Source organism: Nematolebias whitei, chromosome 12 (genome assembly GCF_014905685.2).
Source record: "Nematolebias whitei isolate Nwh7 chromosome 12, NemWhi1, whole genome shotgun sequence".
In the NCBI taxonomy this organism is placed as follows: domain Eukaryota; kingdom Metazoa; phylum Chordata; class Actinopteri; order Cyprinodontiformes; family Rivulidae; genus Nematolebias; species Nematolebias whitei.
In genome coordinates, this window is record NC_056509.1 from 29,232,078 (window position 1) to 29,238,078 (window position 6,001).

The window sequence follows — 6,001 nt, forward strand, 5'->3', positions numbered from 1 at the left end:
TCCACTGACGGACGCACAGATCTTGTTGAATGTTGAAAACGTGAAATTGGAGTCACACACTGGAGGAAATCGTATGAAAGGAAGGATGACACATGAGACCAGCGTGGAGCTCACATTCTTGCTGGAAGGTTTGAACACTGGGCGTGTGCCGAGCCTCGGGAGCGCTTTCAAAGACGAAACGCACACAAGCCCAGACCGAACCGTCTGAGCGCCTCAGCAACACAACTGTTGCGTTTTCTAAAACCTGCTCCGGTTTTTTCTTTTGATTCGGCCTCAGCTCGTCTCCGATGTCCTCGTCTACCTCTGTGTTGTCTCCTCCTTGTTGCTCGCGCACGTTCTTTACGTTCTGCCCACGCATGGAGTCATCAAAGGATAGAAAACAGCTGTGCCAAAACTAAATGCTAACTGTGAGGACATGCATCCTGTACCTTTAATATGTTCGTACTGCTCCTTTTAGATTTTAGCATTTTGCACCGTTTTACTTGCTGTTGCTCTCATTTACAAGATAAACTTCAGATGAGAATTATGGATTAGAAATATGCAGATGGAAATGATAAACCGTTGCTTTTTATAGCTTGATCAGTGTGCAGTGCACTGAATATGTGGCTATAAATTACAAGGTGACTTTATTTAATTTTTTAAGATTTGACACAGAAAGGCTTATTGTGTTCTTGAGTTTGGAGCCTGTTGCTGGTAAATATATTGTGACGAAGAGCAAAACTTCCATTCTTAACTCTTTAAAGCTCGCTGCCTGGCTTCAGTCAGCTGATTGTCCTCCTACCATCCTTCATTTTACTCTTTATTGTTCTTTTGTCGTTTCTTGGTTGTTCTGTAACCACATCCGCCGGTGCTGCTCGTTGATGTTTTACTGGACTCTGACCTGAGCAGCGACTGGAAGCGAAAGAAGTAAAATGTTTATCAGGTGGAGGTGACACCCCAGCCTCGATGCTCTGAGGCTTAGAGATTTTAAACACGACCAAATATAAGATTTACAAATCAGTCGTAGAAGATTTTGTGTGCTGAGCGCACCGATCTGTGACATGATCTGGTTGTTGTGGCGCTCCCACACGATTTACAGTCTATTAGCAAACCAAAGAGGCGAGGGCAGGCCGTGTTTTTAATCACAGAGAAGACGACGCGGCGTCGTGTGGAAGTGGAAAGGGAAAGTTCAGAGAGTTGCGTTACTGAAGCTTCATTTAAAATTTCTGTGACAACGATTTGTCTTCACAAGAAAGTAAAACCTTTTTCACAACTTGTTTAAGAATTGGACACAGAAAACATCTTGCTTCTGCTGTGGTCTGGGTTTGGACCCACGCTCAGGGAGTTAGTTTTGTGTCCCAGAGCTCTCCACCAGCGAGCCGTGCCAAAGAAACTGTCTGAACAGCAGCACCGCAGATTTCAAACGCTTCCTGGTGCATCAGCCAGCTGCTGCCCTGGCAACCCGGCTGAATTCCAGGAAGCAAGAGATCAAAAATGCGTTTGCGTTGCCAACTCCTGCCTGCGTTTCCCTGCCTGACTCAGCTGGGATGTGAACATCGCAGAGGGGTTAGGGAGACGTGTCTGTGCTTGGAAAAGGGGGGAGGAGAGGACACACAGGCGTGTAGTCACTTCTGAGAAATGATGTCTGAGTTATAGGTCAGTGGAAATCCTGGAACGACCTGTTTAACACTAGTATTGTTTGCACGTTTCATTCTCTGCTACACTGTCGTGATTAAAGCCTACTTTTTACTGAAATTATAAACGATGAACATTTGGACCTAAAATTGTCCTCATTAGAGACAAATTATCATCATTTTTCAGGGTTTTTATGCAACGTCATAAAGGAGTATTTCCTTCTTTTTTGGCATTTTACTGAAACGTTTTCTCTGATTGTGGGCTTTTCCACCACTGAAACTGTTGTCCGGCTGATTATTAACCTGCTGACAGGAAATGTACTTGAACAGTGACATGAAGTTTAATTCTCTGTGAGGCTGAAGTTGCAATTTACAAAAGAAAAAGGTTTTTTTTTTTGTTTTGTTTATTTAACTGTAAATGCAAATAATGAGGTTGTGTTACATAGGGTACTTGTCAGCTTGGACATAGATTTTTATTTTGTTTTCCTCGTTGATGCCCTTTTTGTTTCTATTCCAGTTCCAGTGAAACTGGCTGGAACGGTGCCTTCACAGCAGCTATAAGTCAGATTACCATACAGGTGCTGGTCATAAAATTATAATATCTTTAAAAAAAAAAGTTGATTTATTTCAGGAATTCCATTCAAAAAGTGAAACTTGTATATTATATTCATTACACACAGACTGATATATTTTAGATGTTTATTTCTTTTAATGTTGATGATTATAATTGACAACTAATGAAAACCCCAAATTCAGTATCTCAGAAAATTAGAACATTGTGAACAGGTTCAATATTAAAGGCACCTGGTGCCACACTCTAATCAGCTGATTAACTCAAAACACTTGCAAAGGCCTTTAAATGGTCTGTCAGTCTAGTTCTGTAAACAATCATGGGGATGACTGCTGGCTTGACAGTTGTTCATAAGACGACCATTGACACCTTGCACAAGGAGGACAAGACACAAAAGGTCATTGCTAAAGAGGCTGGCTGTTCACAGAGCTCTGTGTCCAAGCACATTAATAGAGAGGCGAAGGGAAAGAAATGATGTACAAAAAAGTGTACAAGCAATAGGGATAAATGCACACTGGAGAGGATTGTGAATCAAAACCCATTCCAAAATGTGGGGGAGATTCACAAACAGTGGACTGAAGCTGGAATCAGTGTTTCAAGAACCACCACACACAGACAGATGCAAGACATGAGTTTCAGCTGTCACATTCCTTGTGTCAAGCCACTCTTGAACAAGAGACAACGTCAGAAGCATCTCGCCTGGGACTGCTGCTGCTGAGCAGTCCATGTTCTCTGATTAAAGTAAATTTTGTATTTCCTTTGGAAATCAAAGTCCCAGAGTCTGGAGGAAGAGAGGAGAGGCACAGAATCCATGTTGCTTGAGGTCCAGTGTCAAGTTTCCACAGTCAGTGATGGTTTGGGGTGCCATGTCATCTGCTGGTGTTGGTCCACTGTGTTTTCTGAGGTCCAAGGTCAACGCAGCTGTCTACCAGGAAGTTTTAGATCACTTCATGCTTCCTGCTGCTGACCAACTTTATGGAGATGTAGATTTCATTTTCCAACAGGACTTGGCACCTGCACACAGTGCCAAAGCTACCAGTACCTGGTTTAAGAACCATGGTATCCCTGTTCTTAACTGGCCAGCAACACCTGAGCAGTGCCACAGATTGATCGACTCCATGACACGCCGCTTTGCTGCAGTAATCCAGGCAAAAGGAGCTACAACTAAGTATTAAGTGCTACACATGCTCATACTTTTCATGTTCATACTTTTCAGTTGGCCAACATTTCTAAAAAATATATATATTTTTTTTATTGTTAAGTAATATTCTAATTTTCTGAGATACTGAATTTGGGGTTTTCATTAGTTGTCAATTATAATCATCAACATTAAAATAAATAAATAAATAAACATTTGAAATATATTGGTCTGTGTGTAATGAATGAATATAATATAAAAGTTTCACTTTTTGAATGGAATTACTGAAATAAATACACTTTTTCACGATATTCTAATTGTATGACCAGCACCAGTACTGTGGTAGTACTGGTGAAAATCACAGCTCATCATTCCGTTTTTGTGTTTTTAGGACATTTAGAAAAATCAGTGAACTATGATTTTTATGAAACCAAAAACGTGAGCGAAACAGGAACACAGACAAATATTCAGGTTTTTACATCTTTGTTGAGTCGCATCCTGAAAGAGCGCTTGTAAAATTTGCACATGTGAAAGTGTCACTTTATTTTGGCTCACATTAGCCTGGATGGTTGTTGAACTGTGAACCCTGCCTCCAGGATCAGATGGACTTTATAAGACTGCGAGACGTGGAGCTCTCGGGTGAAGAACAGTGATGCAGAATGATGCGTTGTGGGTAATTTGACAGATTTTTTTCTGTTTAAAGTCCCAACAATCAGTAACGGAGCAACGGGGGTATTATCAGTAACCTCAGGGTGGGTTTTCACTCTAGACATGTGGAAGAGTTGGAAAAACTGTAACGTTTGTGTGTATACATCACATTTCTGAGTATCTTCTTACAAAGATATAATAATAAACTTTGCACCAAGACTTGTTTTTTTATTTTTATTATTATTATTATTAACTGCTGTTCACTTTGCCAGACACAAACTGTTTTATTAAAGAGTTGGAACGATGATAAGTGTCTGAACTGCTTGTGCTGCAGCATCAATCACCTCACCTGTGACTGTAGCATTACGTCAGTAGGGGTCACAATTACACCACAAGAAGAAACTTGGAAGTAGTTCAAGAATTCAGCTGCAAGATACTTAAGTTTGTAGTTTTATATATTTACATGGACTTGTTTGTTACACTTGGAAGCATTTTGCAAATGAGCAAAGCTTTTTTTAAAACAGTACACAAATAATCCACATCTGTGTGGCCTAATGTTGCCATAGGAAATTAAACCATATATACTATTGAAATATAGATTACTTTCAGAATTTTCCAGATCTGACTTTATGTGGGGGGAAATGGAGTATAGAATAAATATATAAGTAGATTATTATTATTGATGTTTTATTCATCGTTGTCGTCTTCGTTGTCATTATATAGCCTATATATATATATATTATAAATATATTATATATATATATATATATTATAAATATATATATATATATAGACATATATATATATATATTATATAAATATTATGTATATGTAATATATTGTAACTATATATATAATTTTATTATATGTAATAAATTATATTGTTATAATTAATAATTTGTGTGTGTGTATATTATAACAATATAATAACTATATGGTTTCATTACATGTAATAAAAATTATTATTGTTATTAATTTTTTATATATATATATATATAAAATTTTTTAATTATAATCCCCCATATATATATATATATATATATATATATATATATACCTGTTTCCCTGACATCCCACATCATGAAGGTCCTAGAGAGACTTCTGTTGACCCACCTGACTAGACAAACAAGCACATATCAGGACCCACTGCAGTTTTCTTATCAGTGTGGACTTGGAGTTGAAGATGCCATCATACACCTGCTTCAGCAAACTCACTGTCATCTAGAAAAGGCAGACAGCACTGTGAGAGTCATGTTCTTTGATTTCTCCAGTGCATTTAACACAATCCAGCCTGATTTGCTTAGTCAGAAACTCCAGAAGACTCAGGTGGAGGCCTCAACAATCGCCTGGATCAAAGACTACTTGACAAACAGACCACAGTTTGTGAGACTGAAGGGTTGTGTGTCTGACCAGGTGGTCAGGAGCACCACAGGGGACTCTTTCACTCTGTACACCTCAGATTTCCAGTACAAAACGGACTCCTGTCATCTGCAGAAACATTCAGATGACTGCAGTGGTCGAGTATCAGAGATGGACAAGAAGCTGAGTACAGGGAACTGGTGGACCACTTTGTGGCATGGTGTGGAAACAACTATCTCATCATGAATGTGAACAAAACAAAGGAGATGGTTGTAGATTTCAGGAGAAATAGGAACAGGTCCAACCCTATTTCCATCATTGGAGAAGAAGTGGAGGTGGTGGAGAAGTATAAATACCTTGGAGTTCACCTGGACAACAGACTGGACTGGAAATGCAACAGTGAAGCGTCTACAAGAAGGGACAGAGCAGACTGTACTTCTTGAGGAAGCTGAAGTCCTTCAACGTTTGCAGCAAGATGCTGCATATCTTCTATAAGTCTGTTGTAGAGAGTTCTATCTCTTCTGCCATCATCTGCTGGGGGAGCAGCACCAGAGCAAGTGACTTAAAAAAGATCAACAAGCTCATAAAGAAGGCTGGCTCAGTTCTGGGGACTCCTCTAGAACCTTTGGAGATGATTCTTCAAAGAAGAATTCTTCATAAAATGAAGAACAT